The sequence below is a fragment of the Cavia porcellus genome, unplaced genomic scaffold, assembly GCF_034190915.1.
Source record: "Cavia porcellus strain 051 isolate PalLab524CR breed Dunkin Hartley unplaced genomic scaffold, mCavPor4.1 scaffold_1, whole genome shotgun sequence".
Taxonomy (NCBI): Eukaryota; Metazoa; Chordata; class Mammalia; order Rodentia; family Caviidae; genus Cavia; species Cavia porcellus.
In genome coordinates, this window is record NW_026947484.1 from 139,463,771 (window position 1) to 139,486,616 (window position 22,846).

General features: G+C 33.3%; 1 pseudogene; it reads left to right on the plus strand.

The window, feature by feature from the left end:
* Positions 1-9,500: 9,500 nt before the first annotated feature.
* On the plus strand, positions 9,501-9,629 carry LOC111754376 (U4 spliceosomal RNA; annotated as a pseudogene).
* The last annotated feature ends 13,217 nt before the right edge of the window (positions 9,630-22,846 follow it).

Consider the following 22,846-nt stretch of genomic DNA (forward strand, 5'->3'; position numbering starts at 1 on the left):
TAGTTCTACAGGATGTGAAATTATTGCAGTGGTTTACTCAGACTTACAAAATCTGGGGAAGATTTCCTTCACAATCTTCAAACAGCTGCTTCATGCAGAACACAATTCATAATTTGGAGAAATCAGCAGTAGCAGGTAAAGGAACAGTGCAATTTCTACATGCAATAACATCTCAGTCTGTCTTACTAATCTATGTAATTAAGCTTCTACACTCACAAGAAAAATATACTTGAAAACTATCAAAATAATGGATAGTGATAAAAATTCTTCAGTAGTATTGTTATTAGAAAGACTCAATAGATGGAAAAAGGAAATGACATTAGTGAATTTCTAGATTATGTAGTTTTTAGACAGGCAAATTCAATTCTGTACCACTTAGAGTGACTAAGTAGGGTATAGGTAATCCTCAAAGGATGGAGACAAAGTGAGAGAGGGGAATCCCATTACTCACAACTTGTGACTGATCTGTGACCTACACCTGTGGGACAGACACCAAAACACCCAGTGAAGCTAAAAGAGCTCAGTCATTGTTCTTAACTAGGGAACATTAAAAAATAATAAAGAAAAATAATGAACATCTTTACACAACAAATATGACAACATTGAAAAAATATTCCTAAGAAGATGTAAATGAATGAAGTTTACCTCAGATCCTACAGTAAAATCTCTACTTTAAGAAGTGAATTCAGAATTTAAACCTTTCCTAAAATATAACTCCTGAACCAGATGCTTCACTGGGGAATTATAGAAAACACTGAAAGAAAATGTACAAATTCTCTACAAAAAACAAAAACAGTAGAAAGATTTCTCACTTTATAAAGCCAAAATCACTCATTCCAACACAAGGCATTGTAAGAAAATAAAACTTCAGGCCAGGGATTTAGCTCAGCAGCATAAGCATCGGCTTTGCAAGTGTGAGGTGGTGAGTTCGATCCCCAGTACCAAAAAAAGAAAAAAAAAAAAAAAAAAAAAAAAAAAAAAAAAAAAAACCTTCAGCTCAGTATCCCTCATGAACACAGATACAAAAAATTTACAAAATAATGGCAAATCAAATTCAGTTTAATGTTAAAATAATACATCATGACCAAATTGCATTAGCTCTGAACTGTAATATTGTCAAAATGAAAAAGACAAAATTTGAAAACCAGTCAATATCTCTTATCATATAAGTAGGTTAAAATAATAACAATATAAGATCATCTCACTAGATGCAGAAATATCACTTGACAAAATTTGACATACATTCATGATGAAAATTCTAAGGAAACTAGGAATTCAAGGTTGAGACTTCCTCAGTCCAATAAAAGACATCTATACAAAACTCAGAGTTAATATAATATTTAATGGTGAAATCTTGAACTTTTTTTCTATTATTATAAACAAAGTAAACATATCAACTCTTATTACTCTAATTTAACATCATATTGAAATTCAATAAGATGAGAAAAAGAATAAAAGGCATAGATACTGAAAAGGAACAAATAAAACTATTCAGAGATTACATGATTGCTCATGTAGACTCTGAACGGGAAAATACATTAAAGATAAATCTAATAAAATATGTGCAATATTTGCATACTAAAACCTAAATATTATAGGGGAAATAAAATATTTAAAATAAAAAGAAAAATACATGCACTTGTAAATTGGAAGACTCAATGTTGTTGACATCTAAATTTTTTCCAGGTTGATCTACACAGTCAATATGAATCCAATGAAAATCCCAGCAGGCCTTTAGTAGAGCCCAATGAACTGATGCAAAAATGTATAAGAAAAATTGAAGGAAATACAACTGCTAAAGCAATTTTTAGAAAGAGCAAAATTGGAGGACTTATACTCACAAGACATTTACAAGAGTTATCAGGAAACCACATACTCAGAGAGTGATGTTATAGTGAAACAAATGATACAATGATAAATGGAAAACTCAGAAAACAGGTCAAAATAATTTCATGGTGGCAGGGTAATCTATTATACAAATGGTACTGCAGCAGTTTTCTATCCATATGCAACAAAATTTATCTCCATACATAAATTAAATTATACACAAAAATTAATTGGAAATTGATCATGACCTAAATGTTAAACCTAAAAGCTTAAAAATTCTGGAAGAAAACATAGAAGAGAAACCTTGTGACAGTGAGTTAGGTAATATTTATTAGGCAGAGTAAAAGATTTACGACTCATAAATGAAAAATTGTTACATGGAATTTTTTTCAAAATTAAACACTTCTTATATTTACACTTTTAAGAAAGTGTAAATACAAAATATTAACTAGATGAAAATATTTTCAAAATATATGTCAAGTAAAGACTGCTTTTGAAAATATGTGAAAGACTTTCATATTTCAATTACAAGGAAAAGTAAGAACCCAATTTAAAACTAAGCAATATATTTTTAAAAGAAGTTTCATCAAATTCAATATATTACTGGAAAAAAGCATTTGAAACAATGCTCAACAACATTAACAACTAGAGAAATGTATGTTAAAACAGAGTACTAGAAAACTATTTGATAAACTGCTGACAAGGATAAAGAGCAACTGGATTTGAGTGTTACAAACTATATACACGTACTGAATTATTTTACATATAGGTGAACATCACATATAGGTACAAATATTATGTATCAACTTAATCACTTTACTTCTAGAAATTTACCTGAGAAGTGAAATGTATGTTCACATAAAAACATGCACAGAGTGCATGGTTGAGTGGTGATCATCAGACAAAGAGCCTCCTGAAATTTGTAACCAGCTTCTGGAATATAGCAACATGAGGAAAGAAGAAAGAGGGAAGTGAATCCTGGGGACCTAGGAAGAATCTGAAGTGAGAATTGAAGCCCACAAGGAGTATGAAGATTCCATTCTTTATTTAGGGGGTGGGAGTTACCAGAAATCAAACTCACGACCTCACACTTGAAATGAAGAGAAAAATTCCAATAAAGAAAAGGTAACAGGCATCACTTTTCCCCTGAGCCCGGACTTACTGTGTGGGTGAAGCAGCTCAACCCTGCAGATGCGTGATGATTACTGGCAAACTCAGAGGCTCCCATGGAGAAGCACACTAGTGGAGTGGAGCGGTGGTTGTAGTAGACTGCAGTGTCTAGTGAGTTATTTGGATTCAGACTTACCCCAGGAGAGGACAATTGGCCAGCAGCTATCTTGGACAGGGATCAGCTGAGCTCAGCATTTAGCACAGCTGCAGGTCAACTCCATCTAGTGGATCCCAGTGTCAGGATAAGGCTGGACAAAATTTAAATTGGCAGAAAGTCAAGGAGCTGAGTTTGAATCAGCATGAGGCCTAGTTCAAGCTGGCAAGAGGCACATAGAGTGTTACAGGCTGATCAAGTCAGATTCCAGTATCTCAAACAGAAGACAGCCTGAACTTCAGTGGAACTGAAGATGCAGGCTTGCTGGATTATTCATTACCCCACCATAAAGCTACAGCTGCCTGCTGGAATTAATCAACTCAGATCTGAACTTTGTCTGCCAGTGTTGTCTATCAGTAAAGAAGTGGACATTTTTCTCTTTTTTTTCCTTTCTTTTCTTCTTTTATTTTTCTTGATCATTTGATCTAATTTTTATGAGTATAAATATTGTTTCTAGTTTCTTGTTCTTCTGTTTTTTCCATTTCTTCCTTCCCTCCTTCCTCATCTTCTTCACAATTTTTCCAAAGTTTTCAGAAGTTTTCCTTGTCCTCTAAATTTACTTTTTAATCTCTTTCTCTTCTTCTGTTTCTCTTTTTTTTCACATAACATCTTTTACATTTTCTCCCCTGCCATATGGAAGGCTTATTAACTGCATACAATTTTCTGGTTCATTTTGGATTCTATTCTATAACCACAAATGTAGTTCATATGGTTAAAGATAGCAAATTAATAGTTGCAACAGTTTGTCATTCTCTAGGTTGTACTTGATGCATGTGTTATTGCTGAGATTATTACTTTAGTGAAAGTGATGTAATTGTTCTTGTCAGTCATTCTTCCTGATATACCAAGACTTCAGTAGCTTAAGGATCATAAATAATATAATGGGTCAGTGTCAAAGAACCAGGGCTGGGCTAAGCAGGCACCATCTCCTCTCTAATAAACTGAAGAAGTAAGTTGTTTCAACAGACTCAAAACCCAAAAGCCAGCTACACCTAGAAGATATTTCTGAGAAGTAGTCATTTCTTAGGGTTTTAAATAATAGCATAACCTACTCAATGTAAGCTATTTACAAGCATCAACCTCGGAATTAAACTAAAAAACAAATAGAAAATGAGAAGATAAATAAGATTCAACCCCAGATTTATGGCTCAACAAAGGCAAACCCAGGAAAAAATGGGGTGGAAAAATTCAAAACCCAGCCACTTAGACTTTCTGAAGAAGCCACAGTAGATATGACAAAGCAGAAAAGAATGCTCTAGAAAATTCAAATCAGAAACAATTTCTCAAACAACTGAAGATATAGTGATCATAATATTTCATGCCCCCCCAAAAAAACCTCTGTAATGAAAGATATGCTTAGTGACCCTAGCACAGATACACCTAAAAAAAGCAGAGATGCTTAGGAAAATAATGAAAATCATGAATTCCCAACATATCAAAGAAATGGAATTCATAAAACAGATTCAAAAAGCACCCAGAAGACTAAAAATTGTATTGGAAGTATAAGCTGCAGAATGAGCCAGTGTGAGGACAGAGCATCAGACCTGGAAAATAATATTTCAATTAGTAATCGTGAAAAGAAAGATTTTTTAAAAAAATAACAAGGGATCACAAAAATCAATCCATCAGCTGCTAGATGATGAAAAATTAATAACATAAGATTGATCAGAATCAATGAAAAATTAGGAGATAATGCAAATGACATAAGTAATTATTCTCAGAAGTAATCACAGAAAACCTCCAAAGCATAGAAAAAGAATTTGACATAACAATAAATGAAACATGCACTACTCTAATTGGCAATGATTTTTAAAAAAACTTCATCAAGGCATATAACAATCAAGATGCCAGAAATTTAACACAAGATCAGAATAGAAGACTTTTAGAGTAAAGAAACAAATCAGCTATAGAGAAAAGCCCATCAGAATCACAGCATACTCCTCAGCATTCAAGTCAAGGAGAGCTTGGAGCGAAATACTTAAAGCCCAAAAAAAGAAAATAACCTCCAATCTTGTTTGATGTACCTCACAAAACTATCAAAATTGATGGAAAAATAAAATACATCCATGACAAAGAACACCTGAGGAAATTTATGAACAAAAAATCATTACTCCAAAATGTTTAGAAGTATATACTAGAAAGAAATAAGACTATAACTTTAAGAACCTCAACAGAATGAATCTGCCAAGAAAGGCAAGGAATTAATTGTACAGTGGGGGAAAAGGTAACCAATGACAAGAAAATAGCCTAAGGATAAGTCAATAGGTATCAGTTCAATACCATCAATATTAATGGTCTCAAATCACCAATGAAAAGAAACAGACTGGCAAAGTGGATCAAAAAGCAATCTCCAAGAATATGATGAATGCAAGAAACACATATAACTTTAAAAGAAATTCATAGACTAAAAGTCCAAGTTTTGAAAACAGTACTCAATGCAACAGAAACCAAAATGAAAACAAGTGTAACTTTTATTTGCAGATAAAGTGAATTTCAATTCAACAGCCATTAACAGAGACAAAAAAAGATTGCTTCATTGTTGCTCTTAGAACAATCTGAGAAAGTGATAATAATCACACACACATCATTATACATATAATACTAGCACACCCAACTATATAAAACAAATACTGACAGGAAATATCAAATAAGCACTAATTAATTTTAATGAGAGATCTACATATCACTGTCACAAATAGACAAATAAACTAGACCAGAAAAACAGCAATGAATATCAGTTCTGAACCAAGATTTTGAACAAATGGACTTAGTAGATGTCTACAGAGTTTTCCACCCCACAACATTAGAATCCACATTCTTCTCGGCCACACATGGAACTTTTTCCAAAATAGAACACATGCTAGCTAATAGAACAGGCTTAAGCAATTGCAATCAAATTGAAATTATTCCATATATATTATTAGACTATAGTGCAATAAAATTTAAAATTAATGGCAAAATAAACCACAAGAGCTTCATAAACACGTAGCAATTAAATAACATCCCTAACAACCAATGCATCATAGATGAAATTATAGAAGAAAGTAGATAGTTTATTCTGTGATTAAATTAGAATGCTAATAAAGTGTACCAGAACTTATTGCACACAAAGGATCTTCAGAGGGAAATTTATAGCAGTGAATACCCACATTAGGAAAACTGAGCGAGATCAAATAAACAACCTAATGTTGAACCTCAAGCTTCCAGAAAAATAAGAGCAAGTCAAGTCTAAAGCTTATACAAGAGAGAAAATTATAATGATCAGAGCAGAAAATATTGCAGTAGAGACTAACAAAATTACAAAGCATCAATGAATCAAAGAGCTGGTGTTTTGAAAGATTAAATGCAATTGAAAATGAACCTTAGCAAAAAATTAAAAAGAAAAAAACAAATCTCTGAAATAAGGAATTAGGATGGTGAAATAAAAACAAATCATGTAGAGATCCAGAAGATCATCAAAACATACTTTGAGAATCATATTCTCAGAAGAAAGAAAACATGGAAAAAATGGACAGATTCCTCAGTACATATTAATTACCAAAGTTGTATCAAGAAAATATAAAAATTCTAAATAAATCATTAGTTAATGAAATTGAAGATGTAATTAAAAATCTATAAACAAAGGAAAGACCAGGTTGTGATGCATTTCTGCTGAATTATACAAAAAATTTAGAGACAACCTAATGCTGATAGTTCTCAAACTCTTTAATAAAATTGAACGTGAAGCATTACTGTAAATTCATAACTGGAAGCAAGCATTACTCTGATACCCAAACTAGAGAAGGATCTAGTCAAAAAAGAGAACAATAGATCAACCTTTCTGACAAACATAGACACAAAATTCCTCAATAAAGTACTGACAAGCAGAATGCAGCAAATCGTCAAGAAGATTATACACCATGGCCAAGTTTACAGTTTTTAATAGCTAAATATTGGAAAAAAACCTAAATACCCAGCAACCAATTAATGGATAAGGAAGAAGTGGCTTTTTTATACAGTGGAGTACTACTCAGTTATAAAGATGGATAAGCTTGAAATATTTTTAGGTAATAGATGCGCTTGAAATCACACTCTTAAATTGGATACACGTGTGTACATATCGCAGGGTTTCTCTGATGTGAGAAGTTGAAAATATAAGAAAACAAATTTATAATTGATGTTGGGAAATGGGAAGAAAATGTTCAAATAATGGGGAGAACAAGGAAAGTTGGGGAAGGGACAAGAAAAATATAGGAAATAAAAATGAAAATGAAGCTTTTGTAAATAGAGAAACAGAGGCTGAAGGGAAGGGAGACAAATGGGAAAAAAAGAAGCAATATAAATTCCCTATCATGAATATAATCACTATAGAAATCTAAAATGTACCAATAAAATAAAGTCTAAAAATAACAAGCACAACAAAAAAGACAAAATGACATGCACACACGTAGATGTTTATAATGGTTTTATCCACAGTTGTCACAAAGAGAAAATACTTCAAATGTTTATAAATACTCTCAAATCTGGTGGTACATCCATACAAAGGAATGTAACTCAGTTATAAAATAAAATTAATTACAGATACCTGCAATACCATTAATCAATCTCCTGTGTATATAACAAATGAAAAAAACTCAAATTCTATATTCTGCACAATTAGGCCTATATGACATTCTGTAAAAGGCCAAGTTTAAGGACAACATGTAGATTAGTAGCTGGTTGTGGATTAATAGTTTAGGGAAGGTTTGATGACAAAAGGGCAGCAGGAAATTTAGGTTGAAGGAAAATGTAATATTCTGTGATTGTGGTGATCACTACTGGACTGTGTATGAGTGTCACATCTCACCACACGTGCCAAATAAAGGTTTTATAGCATGGAAAGTTATTCTTCAATAAACTTGATTTTTCCATATTGGAGAATTAAGTCAAGCTAATGAAAAGAAAAAAAATTCTTTGAAACAAAATAAGGCAGGTTTTTTTCCCATTAGATCGAAGAAGACTCAGATATAACCTCATTCTTACTATTTGACCTCACCTCTTGATAGAAAACAGAAATGGTGAAATTGATATCTGCTGGATAGAAAAGAAAACACGAGGTTACTTTAAGTGTAGAGAATGAAGTGTAAGTTTCAAGTAATGAATTAAGGATGCACTGTGATAACTGAATTATGGGTTATGACAGGGAAATGAACAAAGGACACTTGAGAAGTGTATGAACACTTTCTCTTATTGAGTGTCAAGTAAAGTTTACCTCCAAGATCAGGTTACCATGGATCATAAGAATTAAAATTCACAGAACCAGCACTTTAATTTTTTTATTTGCCTTTATGTCAACATCTTTGGGCTAAAAAATACTGAATCTAGGTTTTATAAAAAGGTTTCAAGTAATGTACATTGTCCATTTATAATTGATTTTATTTTCACGGTCAGAGATTTTTTACTAGTTAAAAAAAAGTAAAAGAACTTACACAATTTCAGGTTATATATTTTAGGAGAATGGGAAATCCACACCTATTTTCACTTACAGAGGATGATATTTGGGAAAATTAGAAATTTTTAAGTAGGTAAAATTTATAATTTATAGAATACTTCAATTTAAAAATTCTTGTCATTTAAATTTTATAAAGTTGATGCCAAGTGAATAATATAATGAAGTAAATTAAGTTTTATAAGCCATCACTTAAATATTAAATATTGGCATTTGAATATTACATGGAATAACTTTAAAACACCTTTACATTCAAATTTAGATAATGACCCGCAGTTTTCTCAGTTTAGTGCTTAGTTTCATACAAACCTCAACTACTATAAACAAGTATGTAATATTGTTGTCAGTCAACTAGGGTTCTTTTGCTTGATTCAGATGGAAATCATGACTTGGCACTGTGCACTCTGGTAGTAGTCCTGAGGTCAACAGATGCCGCTGGATAATGATAAATGTCAACAGCTGACACAACCAAGTGCTGACCATACTGCTGCTGGCCACCACCTTTGGGCAGTGGCTTGTTCCAGACACCAGTGACTGCCAGGTGCTGGTTTGTGCTGCCATTGGTCACTGGTTTCAGTGCCATTTTGTGCCAGAAGCAACATTATAAGCAGTTTTGCATCACTAAATTTTAGACTTTTAGATGATAAGGTCAAATTCTTTGAATAACACAATTCATCAAATCCGAGACAAAAAACAGAAAATCAGAATAGATTTATAAGAGATGTAATCCATAATTTGGAACTTTTCGTATATTCCACTCCCAGTAATTTTGGAGAGTCTTTGTTAGACAAGCCTTCTTACAGAAAATTACCATAAATGTTGGAACTTGGAAGAACCTACTTGAAAATACTAGTGACCAAAAGCAGGTGATAACTAAAGAGGAGCTTCATGCAGTGGCAGTATTGTAGCCAATGAGGTTTGTTCCAGGCACGATTATTGCTAACTGAAACAACTAAAATGGAATCAACTCTTTCAAAGAAGCAGGTATTGTAGAGATTTGCATTTATATGCCTTTTGTGTAAGAGTTACTCTGCAGTCTGTACAGTGTAGGGTGATAGAATTCTAGAAGAAAATGTTAGTCCTATCAGTTTGAAGAATCCTTAAAAGGAGTCCAGATATACCAGACTAAACCTGTGTCTTGGTCACTCATTGCAGAGAAACAACACCTTACACCCATGACTTAAAGGAGCACAAATTTATTTGGGCTCAGGGTCATAGTCCATGGTTGGCTGGATCCAAAGTATAAACTGCATAGCATATGGATATAGTCCGAGAAAACTGCTTGTGTCATGGTGGCCAGGACTCATAGAGAGAATGGAGGAGCCAGGGATATACCCTTCCAGGACAGGGCCTCAATGACCTGCTCTTAACCAGCCCTTATCTCCTAAAAACAAGTGAGCTGTGTCATCTTTGGCCCTGCCTATTAGAACATGAGGCCTCTGGGAGACATCCTTTACCCAAACAATCACATAGAGAGTGAGGGAGACATTTCTAGAGCGCATGACCCAATATTTCTTGTATACATATAAGATTAATATAAAAGAAATGAAAAAAAATGTAATCAGTAGAAACTTAGAGTGAGATGACTCAATGTTGGAATTTACAAAGATTTTAAGTCAATTATATAAATATCTTGAAGATTTAAATAAATAATGCTTATTACTAATCAAGAGACATGGTATCTCAGCAGAAAAGTGAAAACTATTAAAAACTTCCAAATGGATATTCTAGCCCTAAAAAGAAAAAATATCAGAAATAAATATAACTGGTTGATGTTAAGAGCATGTCTTCAAACGTGTGCTTGAGCATATAAATTTAAAAGGCAGATGAATTGAAGTTATCCAATATAAAGAACAGGCCAAAAGCAATTGCAAAATTGTATAAACAAAGTTTCAATGACATAGAGGATAATATCAAGCAGTCCAACATAAGGGCAATTGGAGTTTCAGGAGGTAGAAAGACAATGAGTCAGAAATATTTTTTAAATGATAGGAAATTTCCTTGGTTCCATCAATAAGTAGATGTAAGAATCTCAGTTAATGTTCAGCAAGGTATGTCTAATGAGAACCATACTACACATTTCATAGCCTAGTGGAAAAAAAGATAAAATCCAGAATAAATTAGATAAGAAATATCTTTCCTTGTTGCTGAAGCAAAATACCTTATATCCAGAGTTAGAGGAAAGATTTGTTTAATTTGAAGTTCATAATTCGTAGTTGGCTGACTCCAAGGCAGTGTGGCATGGCAGAGCAGCATCACAGGACAGGCAGAGAGAAGGCAGCAAATAACAAGCAACAAAGGACAAGTGACAAAGAATTATAATTTTCAATATATAGATCTTTTACTTCTGTTATTAGATTGATTACTAAGTGTTTCATTTTGGGGGATGCTATTGTGAAAGATGTTGTCTCCCTAATTTCACTTTCAATGATTTTTTTTGTATTGAAGAATGTTACTGATTTTTGAGAACTGACTTTGTATCCAGCTACACTGCTGAAGTTCCTTTTAAATATGATAGACTTTTGGTGAAGTTTTTGCAGTCTTCTATGGAGAATATCATTTCATCTGCAATTAATGACAATTTAATTTTTTTCTATCCTTATTCCTTTTATGTGTCTTTCTTGTCTAATTCCTCTGGCTAATGTTTCTAGAATCATATTAAATAGGAGTGATGATCCTAGACAACTTTGTTTCGTTTCTGATTTTAGATTGAAAGCTTTCAATTTTAGTCTGTTTAGTATGATGTTGGTTTTTAGTTTGTCATAGACTTTTTTTTATCAGATTGAGGTAGAGATCATCTATTCCAATATTTTTTAGGATTTTCATCATGAATGAATGTTGGATTTTATGAAAGGCTTCTGCATCTATTGAGATGACTGTATAATTTTTTGGCTCTGTTAATATGGTGTATTATATTTATTGTTTTGTGTAGATTGAACCATCCCTGCATTCATGGGATGAATCCCCCTTGATTATGATGTATAATCTTCTTGATGATTTGCTGCATCCTGTTTGAAGTATTTTATTGAGGATTTTTGCATTTATGTTCATTAAAGATATTGATTTGTAGTTCTCTTTTTTGGATGGGTCTTTTTCTGGTTTTGTTATCAGGGCAATACTTGTCTCTAGAAATGAATTAGGAAGAATTGATTCCTTTTCAATTTCATTAAAGAGTTTGAGGAGTATTGACGTTAAATATTCTCTAAATTTCTTGTGGAATTCAGCTGTGAATCCATCAGCACCTAGGATTTTCTTTGTTGGTAAGCTTTTAATTATGTTTTCAATTTCATCAACTGATACTGGGTTATTCAGAAGTTTTACATCTTGATTCAACTTTGGTAGTTCATACATTTTTAGGAATCTATCCTTTTTTACTGTGTTTATCATCTTATGTGAGTACAGATTTTTAAAGCACGTATTGATGGTCTTCTGAATTTCCATAGGACCTGTGGTGATTTTGCTCTTTCATTCCTCAGTGCATGAATTTGAGATTTTTATTTCCTTTTTTTGATAACTATGGCTACGGGTTTATCAGTTTTGTTTATTCTTTCAAAGAACCAACTCTTAGATTCATTAATCCTTTGTATTGTTTCCTTCATCATAATTGTGTTAATTTCTACTCTGATCTTTAAAATTTCCTTCTGTCTAAGGGCTTTGGGCTTGAGCTGCTCTTCTTTTTGTAGAAGCTTTAGGTGTCAGGTTGCCTTGCTTATTTGTGCTTACTATGTTTTCCTGATGTGAAAATTCATTGCCACAAATTTCCCTCTTAGGATTGATTTCATTGCACCCAAAAGGTTCCAGTATGTAGTTTTTGCATTTTCATTTGATTGTAGATATTGTTTAGCATCTTCTGTAATTTCATCTATGATTCATTGGTTGTTCAGTAGGATGTTAATTAATTTCGAGGTGTTCACATAGCTTTTGCAGTTTCTTTTGCCATTGATTTCTAATTTTATTGCACTACCATCAGATAACATGCATGGGATAATTTAAATTTGTTTGCACCACTTAAGGAATTACTGTGGACTAGTATATGGTCTATTTTAGAGAATGACACATGTGCAGCTGAGAAGATTGTATATTGTGGTGGTGTTGGGTGGGATATTCTGCAAATATTCTGCAAAAGCCCATTTGTTTACATATTTGATTCAATTCTGTTATTTCTTTGCTGATTTTTGGCCTAGTTGATCTATATCTTTGTTACAGTGGAGTATTAAGCTTCTCTGTTACAATTGTGTAATTGCTTATTTGATTCTGCATGTCTGTTAATATCTGTCATACAGTTGGGCATCCCTATATTTGGTGCATATTTCTTTGTGGTTGTTATCTATTTCTCTTGAATTTTTCCTCTAGCAAGTATGTAGTGACTTATTTATGTCTTTTGATTATTTTTGGTTTGAAGTTCACTTTGTCTGCAAACAGGATAGCTATCCATGCTTTTTTCTGGGTTCCTGTTTCATGGAGTATTGTTTTCCATTCTTTCACTTTCAGCCTATGAGTTTCTTTTTGAGTTAAATGTGTTACTTGTATAAAACATATTATTTGTTCTTGTTTCTTGATCAATTCTGTCAGTCTGTTTCTTTCAATTTATGAATTGAGTCCATTTACATTGATGGTTAGAGTTGTTATGTATTGATTTATCTTTCTCATGTCATTTTCATGTTGTTGGTTCCCTATTTTTTCCTCTGTTTAGTGCTTGTCCACTCTTATGGTTTATTTCTGATGTTGTCCTTTGAATTGTGGGTATTTTTATTACTATCTAGAATATTTTTCAGTGCTCTTTGTAGGGTTTAATTTGTGCTTGTGAATTTCTTCATCTTTTCTTTGTCAGGGAATCTTATTTCTCTTATTTTTCTATTAATTTTAAAAGATAATTTTTCAAGATATATCAATATAGTTTGGAATTTGTTTTCTTTCAGTGATTGAAATATTTCATTCCAAGCTCTTCTTGATTTGAGGGTTTGTGTTGAGAGATCAGCCATGAATTTAATAGATCTCCTTTAAAAGTGGTATCTCTTTTCTCTAGTAGCTTTTAATAGTCTGTTTTTATCTTGAATTTCTGGGATCTCGACTAGTATATGTCTAGGTGTAAATTTATTATAATTATGACTGTTTGGAATGCTATATGCTTCACTTATCTGCATGTCAGGTTCTGTTCCCATGCTTGGAAAGTTTTCTGCTATTACTTCTGAAAATGGTTTTTCTATGTCATTTATGACGACTCCTGTTTCTTCATTGACACCTATAGGTCTTATATAATTTTTCTTTGTACCATCTTTGGAGCTGCTGAATTGTCATTTCATATTCCCTTATTATTTTTAAGAATCTTTCCTTTCATGGTCACTAGCCTCAATCCTGCTTTTAATATCTAAAAGTCTATCTTTAGCTTCACTCAAGTGGTTTATCCAACTTTCAGTGGAATTTTCAATTTCCTGGGTATCTGAATCTTTTTTGCATTCTAATGCTTTTCTGTAATGTTCACTCAAGGTTTCTATTATTTTCCTGTGCTCTTCTAACTTTTTATCTGTATCTCCTCTAGCTTTGTTGAGCGATTCTTTCATTATGGATGCCAGTTCTTTTTTTTAATATGACAGATTATTTCTGATCTGACTTCTGAAATAGCCTCATGGATTTGTTTCTTTACTTTACTTGCTACCTTTTCAGCAATTTCAGGCTGTGTCTTCCAATTTGTTCTTTGCCAATGTCTCCTGTACTTGCTCTAGGAGGGCTGGAGGCATGATATTACATTTGCTTTTTTGTTTTCTTATTTTCACCTGTTGAATCATAGTTCAGTCTTTGAAATAATTCTAGTTTTACCTCTTTCTTGTGTGCACCATTGTCAGGGTCCTGTTGTGTGACTGGTTTTCTGCCACTGCCAGTCCTGTGTGAAGGGCAGCATCACCAGCATGGTTGCAGGCCTACATCGGTCTCCTAAGCCTAAGTAAATATTTCTTAAACAAAGGAAAACATTAAAATATTGTTAACTTCTATTTATTCAAGGAAAACATTTTGAGAATGAAAAGGCCAGGGTGGAAGACATATTTTTAGGAAATTAATAAAAAATTTTAAAAACCTGAGAAAAAAATCAACACCATTTTCTTTAAAATGTTACATCCACTTGGCCAATAAACAGGAAAATCTGCTAGGCACCCTCCAATTGCTGTGTGGGACCCCCCCCCAACACTGCCATGTGGAGGAAGAACACCAAGCTCCACCCCGGCTCAATCGTTGGACATGCCTATAGGCCTCTGTGCTTCCCTGCCACTGCCAGGCAGAGGAAGACCACCAAGCTCCACCCTGGCTCATGCCCCTGAGTAGGGTCTGAACAGAGGATGACCACCATGTTCCTTCCTGGCTCAGACTCCCATGTGCTGACCCAGAGGAACATGACACCCACTGTGGATTGACCTGCTGCCCTTGGCTACCCTGCCCAACTCTTAGACCAAGCACTGCTGTGAACATTTGGCTCCCACTCTCCCTCCCAGGACCTTGAACTGCAGTGGACTGGTAGTGCTGGTTTGATGGGAGACTTGGTGGCCCCTTACACAGACAGAGGACCCCCACAGGTTCTCACCACTATGTACCAAACAATTGAATGGACATCAACCACAGAATAGGACTCTAGAAGATACACTGCTGACAGATGTGACTATTGGGATTACGTAACCAAATATTGGCCCAGAAAGTGAAAACGACAAAACAAAAAACCAATATGCAATTCAAACACCTAGTCCATCAAGTGCAAGAACAGGTGACAACAAAAATAGAGGACTTTAAAAGTCATACACCAGAAATCTCTCACAAGATAGCAAACAAAGTAAAGAAACAAATCTATGAGGCTATACAGGAAATCAAATTAGAACTAATGCCTGATGTAAAGACAGAAATAACAACCTTAGTAAAAGATCTGCTTAACATAGCTAGGGAAGAAATAGATTAAAACACACAGAAGCATGGGAAATTGATTGAAATTTTTAATGAACAATGTAGAAAACAAGTAAAATTCGTGAAACAAATTCAAAGAGATATCCAACAAATAAAAATTCTATTGAAAGCTGGCAAACCCATTTAAATGAAGCTGAGAATAGAATTTCAGGCCTTGAGGGCAAGATTACAGATAGCAACCATGAAAAGGTAGAATTTATAAAAACAACAAAGCAGCATGAAATCACAATCCAGTAGTTTCAAGATGATGCCAAGAGAAACAATGTAAGACTAATAGGCATCACTGAGGATGCAGGAGACAGTGCAAAGGACATAACTAACCTGTTCACAGAAGTAATAGCAGAAAATTTCCCCAAAATGGGGAAAAACAAATAAGTGATGCATATAGAATGCCAAACAGTCATAATCAAGATAAATCTACACCATCATATAATAATTAAGGTCCTAGACATGTAGCATAAAAACAGAATACTAAAAGCTTTTAGAGAAAAGACACAACTCACCTATCAAGGAAAGTCTATTAGAATTACAGCAGATTTCTTGGCACAAACCTTCAGGTTAAGATGAGCTTGGAATGAAGTATCTCAAGCCCTAAAAGAAAACAACATTAAACTCAGACCGATGCACCCACCAAAACTGTCTTTCATATTTAATGGAGAAACAAGATACTTTCATGACAAGCACAACTGAAGAAATACACATCTACCAAACCACCCCTAGAAACAGCCTGGAAAGACATACCAGATAGAGATAAAAATGACCACAATCTCCAGAACAACAACAGAAAGAAACCAGCAGGCTGGACAAGAGATTAAACAAGGGAGGAAAAGTGGGAAAACAACAACAGGAACATAATATGGCAAAGTCAAGGCAGTACATATCAGTGATATCCATAAACATAATTGGGCTCAACCTACCTGTCAAAAGAAGCAAGTTGAAAGGATGGATCAAGAAACAGGACCCACAAATACTTCCTAGAATCCATAACTGGGATCATATCTTATTAAAAAGTTTCTGAGTGCCAAAAGAAATCTCCAGCATAGTGAAAAGAAAACCCACAAATTGGGAAAAAATCTTAGTGAACTGTTCCTCAGACAGAGGACTTCTGTCTAAAACATACAAAGAATTAAAAAAATCAACCCCCCGAAATTCAAAGACCCAATCCAAAAATGGGCAGCTGAGATGAATACACAGTTTTCAGATGAAGAAATACAAATGGAAAATAAATACATGAAGAAATGTTCAGCATCATTGGTCATTAGAGAAATGCAAATTAAAACCACACTGAGATTGCATCTCACTCTAGAAAGAATGGCCAGGATCAAGAAAACAACCACTAACAAATACTGGAGAGGCTGTGGGGAAAAAGGAACTCTCCTACACTGTTGGTGGGAGTGTAGACTGGCACAACCACTGTGGAGGTCATTCTGGAGATTTCTCAAAAGTCTGGGATTGAAAGTCCCATTTAATCCAGCTATTCCACTTCTAGGCATATTCCCAGAAGAACTGAAAGCATCATACCACAGTGATATATGTGCACCCATGTTTATAGCAGCACAATTTGTAATTGCCAGATCTTGGAAACAATCTAAGTGTCCATCAACTGAGGAATGGATTAAAAAATTGTGGTATTTTTATACAGTGGAGTACTATTCAGCTATAAAGAATGATCAAGTTGAGATATTTATAAATAAATGGACACAGCTTGAGACCATACTCATAAGTGAAATAAATCAAACTCACATGTATAACCGTATAGTCTCCCTAGTGTAAGAAGTGATGAGAGTACATAAAAAATTATGGTAATCATGATTCCCCATTACATCACTTTAAAGCCTTATAATGTTTCCATTCGTTAGTTGGAATGGTTTTATCCTGTTTGATTTTAATATCTGTGATGGTATGAACAGCTATTTTCAAGAAAACAAGACAATATAATAGCCAGTGCTGATTTAATATCATCTTGTTTTGAAGTGCTACCATACTTTTGTTCTTGTGTTTCCATTGGTTCTATCATGTAGTATCTTATTGGATTTTATCATGTGTGGTAGTATAAACAAATTTTTTTACGGACAATGGGATAATATAGTAACCATTGTTCATTCTCTGTTATTTGCTTCTGAATGTCCTGTAATACTTGCATTCTCTTTAATGGTTTTATACTATTTTATTATGTTTGATACTATTGTGTATGAAGATATGCTCAACTATTGCAAGGAAAGAGATATTATGGTGGCTACTGTTATATCAGGTTTTTTCGTGGTGAAATACTCTGTTGCTTAAATTGTTCTGATTTGCTTTGTTATGTCCTCTTTTATCTTAATCTATTTAGAATAAAAAATTACCTTCAGCTCTCATCTAAAAATATCTTTAATATTCTTTCAGTTTTGAAGAATGTATTCATTAGTTAAAATTCTGAGTCGAAAGACATTTTTCCTCTTAGTATTTAAAGATATTACACAAATGTCTTCTGGTCAGCTTTTCTGATGAAAAGTCATGCTCATCTTCTTTCTCTGTTTGAATACATATCTTCTATCCTTTATCTAGTTTCTAGATAGAGTTTCTAGAGTTTTTTGGCTTGCTTATTTCGTTTTGCTTCAAATATTTGATTAGAATGTGTCAAAATCTGAACTTCTTTGTTTTTAGATGTTTTGGGGTTGTTGACATTGTATTTGTGGGCTGATGTCTTTCAACAGTTTCAGAAGATTCTCAGTCATTATTTCTTCAAATGGTTTTCTGCCTTGTTCTTTTATTTTTCTAAAATTCCAGCTTTACATATATGGTCTAGTGGTTGTTTTTTTCTTTGCGGGGGGGGGGGAGTTTGGGTAACATTGAGTTTGTATCAGAGTTTAGTGTATGATTTTATTTTAAAAAATTCTTTCTTAAAAATGTTAACTGGTCTAGAGGAAACTGTGGGCATTGGATATTGACAGATGATATTTATATAAAAGTTTGTCTTGATGTTTAAAATGAAAAGAAAAGAAACAGGACACACAATATTCTATGTACAAGAAACACATCTGACTCAAAAAGAAACTCATAGACTAAAAGTCAAAGGATGGAAAACAGTATTCCATGCAACTGGAACCCAGAAAAAAAATCAGAGGTAGCTATTCTGTTTTCAGACAAAGTGACATTCAAATCTAAAATGATTAAAAGTGATGAAGAAGGCCACTATATACTTATAAGTGAAAAACCACAAGAGGCAGAACTAACCATTATAAATATATATGCACCAAATACAGGAGCACCCAAGTATATAAGACAAACACTAATGGACATGAAAAATCAAATACATGAGAACACAATTGTAGTAGGAGACCTTAACACCCCACTGTCACAAAGAGATAGATCAACTAGGCAAAAAGTCAGCAAAGGAATAACAGAACTGAATCACACCTGTGAACTAGTGGACTAAGTGGATGTTTACAGAGTGTTTCAACCAACCATGTCAGAATACACATTCTTCTCAGCTGCACTTGGGACATTCTCCAAAGTATGCCATATATTAACTCATAAAATATTCTTAAATAAATGCAAAGGAAGTGAAATTATCCTATGCATAATATTTGATCATAGTGCACTAAAATTGGAAATCAATGGCAAAAAAACTGCAAAAACTGTGTAAATACATAGAAACTAAATAACAACCTTCTGAGTGACAAGTGGGCCACAGACAAAATTAAAGAAGAAATGAAACAATACCTAAAATACATTGAAAATGTAGATATATCATACATCATACATCATACTGTAACCTATGGGATGCAATGAAAGCAGTTCTAAGAGGAAAATATATAGTAATAAATAGTCAAGAAAAAAGAATGAGCACAAATAAATAACCTAATGTTACATCTCAAGCTCCTAGAAAAGGAAGAGCAAGTCAAACCCAAAGCTCATAAAAGAGGGGAAATTGTAAAGATTAGAGCAAAAATTAATGCAATTGAAACCAAAAAACAATACAAAGAATTAACAAATAAAAGAGCTGTTTTTTAATAGAATAAACAAAATTGATAAACCTCTAGCCAACCTTATCAAGAGAAAGAAAGAAAAAACTCAAATCCATACAATAAGGACTAAAAAGTGGGAAATTAATACAGATCCCATGGAAACTCAAAAGATCACAAACACCTACTTTGAAAATCTCTACTCAGAGTGAAAAACACAGAGGAAGTGGACAGATTTCTAGAAACATATGAACTACCAAAGCTCAATCAAGAAGATATAACAATCATGAATAACACAATATCAGCTACCAAAATTGAAAACATGATTAAAAACTTACCCACAAAGAAAAGCCCAAGTCCTATGGATTCACAGCTGAATTCTATAAGAAATTTAGAGAAGATTTAATGCCAACACTCCTTAACCTGTTCAATGAAATTGAAAGAAAAGCAGTCCTCCCTAAATCATTCTCGGAGGCAAGTATTACCCTGATACCAAAAATTAGAGAAAGACCCAACCAAAAAGGAGAACTATAGACCAGTCTTACTAAAGAACATTGATGCAAAGATTCTCAATAAAATACTGGCAAATAGAATACAGCAAATCATCAAGAAGATTATACACCATGACCAAGTGGGATTTATTTCAGTAATGCAGGGATGGTTCAATACATGCAAATCAATAAATGTAATACATCACATCAACAGAACCAAAAATAAAAATCATGTGATCATCTCAATAGATGTAGAAAAAGCTTTTGATAAAGTCCAGCAATTGTTCATGATAAAAACCCTATAGAAACTCCGAGAAGATAGTATGTACCTCAATCTCATCAAGGCTATTTATGGTAATCCAACAGCTCACATTATACTAAATGCACAAAAACTGAAAGCCTTCACTCTAAAATCAGAAATAAGACAAGGACGTCCACTATCACCACTCCTGTTCAATATAGTTCTATAAATATTAGCCAGAGCAATTAGATAAGAGGGAGAAATAAAGGAAATAAAAATAGGAAAAGAAGTTAAAATATCATTATTTGCAGATGACATAATAGTGTACATAAAAGACCTCCAAAATCTCCATTAAAAGACTACTAGAGGTAAAAAACAAATTCAGTAGTATAGCTAGATACAAAGCAAACACTCAAAAATCAGTAGCATTCAGTACACAAACAAAAAACTCAATGAGAGAGAAATTATTAAAATATCACCTCTCATAATAGCATCTAAAAAATTCAGATACTTAGGAATGAACCTAACCAAGAATGTAAAAGACCTATATGATGAAAATTATGCTACTCTAAAAAAGGAACTTGAGGAGGATATTAGAAAATGGAAGGGTATTCCTTGCTCTTGGTTAGGAAGAGCCAACACTGTGAAAATGGCAATACTCCCAAAACTGTTATACAGATTCAATGCAATGTCAAACAAAATACCATCAACATACCTTACAGATCTAGAAAAAATATTCCTAAAATTCATCTGGAAGCAGAAGAAAGCTAAAACAGCAAAAGCAATTCTGGGCAAAAAGGCAAGACAGGAGGCATCTCAATTCCTGACTTGAAACTATACTACAATGCCACAGTGATAAAATCAGCATGATACTGGCAAAGAAATAGACCTGAGGATCAATGGGACAGATTAAAAAATGCAAACACTACTACAAAGACACTCAGGCACCTTATATTTGACAATGGGGCCAAACATGTTTGGCATTGCACATGCCAAAGACTGAAAATAGACCCATGCCTATCACTATACAGTAAACTAAAGTCAAAATGCATCAAGCATCTAAATATTAAACAGAAACACTAAATCTACTGGAAGACAAAGTAGGTAAAAATCTTGGAGACATAGGGGTAGGGAAGGAATTCATGAATAAAATGCAAACCACATGAGAAATACTTCAAATAATCAACAACTGGGATCTCATATTACTAAAAAGTTTCTGCACTTCAAAGAAATCACCAAAAAAGTGAAAAGGAAATCTAGTATATTTATTGGCGTAATTGTAAATTTAATAAATATTTAGCCAACAATCCCTCAGCCAAAGGACTTATATCCAGAACATATAAAGAACTGAAAAACACCAAGCCCCCAAATTCAAAGATCCTCTCCAAAAAATAGGCATCAGAGATGAACACACAATTCTCAGATGAAGATATACAAATGGCAAATAAATACATGAAGAAATGTTCACCATCACTGCTCATTCAAACAAGTGCAAATTAAAACAGAATTGAAAGTTTTCATCTCACCCTGGGAATAATGGCTGCCATCAAGAAAATAACTAATAACAAATGTTGGTGATGATGGGGGGAAAAGGAAAACTTCTTCACTGTTAGTGGGAGTGCAGACTGGTGCAACCACTGTGGAAATCAGTTTGGAGATTCCTCAAAAAACTAATATTTGAAATTCCATTAAATCCAGCTATTCCCCTCCTGGGTATTTTTTTAGAAAAATTGAAAATGTCATATCACAGAGATATATGTGTACCCATGTTCATAGCAACCCAATTTGTGATAGCTAAATCTTGGAAACAACCAAATTGCCCATCAACCGAAGAACAGATGAAAAAGATGTCATACTTTTATACAATGGAATACTATTTGCTATAAAAAGGATGATCTTGAGGCCTTTATAGGTAAATGGAGGCAACTTGAAAATATCCTCATTAGTGTAGTAAATATCACATTGTCTCTCTAGTGTAAAAAACAATAGTAATTGACAGAAAAATGGGATCCAAAATGTATAATAGATATTGTGAAAATGAAAGGGAAGGAAAGTGCTCTAAAGAATGTAACAGTATATATAATGTGTAAAATAAATGACCATATTACTGAATTTCTGTTGGAACTTTGAACAGAAGTTCAAAGTTCTATCCAGTATTTATGTGTCTATCCAGTATTTATGCTTTGGTTTTGTAACTTTGGCAACTACTTTTTAAGACAAAAATGACTAATATATCAACTAGCGAATCTTTGATGTTAATTTTTTTTAATTCAGTATTGTGCTACCCTTCTTTTCTGTTTTTCTATTTTCTTTAATTTTCTTTTCTTTCTTTGAAAAAAAGAGAGCAGTATGCAATATAAGAACCACTGTTAAATTTCTTTCATTCTGAAAAAATAAATATTGAAAGCCACCAGCTAAATTCTTTCATTTGGAATTTCAGATTTTCATTTGAAACCTATATTGTTATTGTTTTGAGTTTGCTGTCAGAAATTCAGTAATATGGTCATTTATTTTACGTACTATATATACTGTTTCACTCTTTAGAGCACTTTACTTCCCTTTCATTTTCACAATATCTATTATACATTTTGGATCCCATTTTTC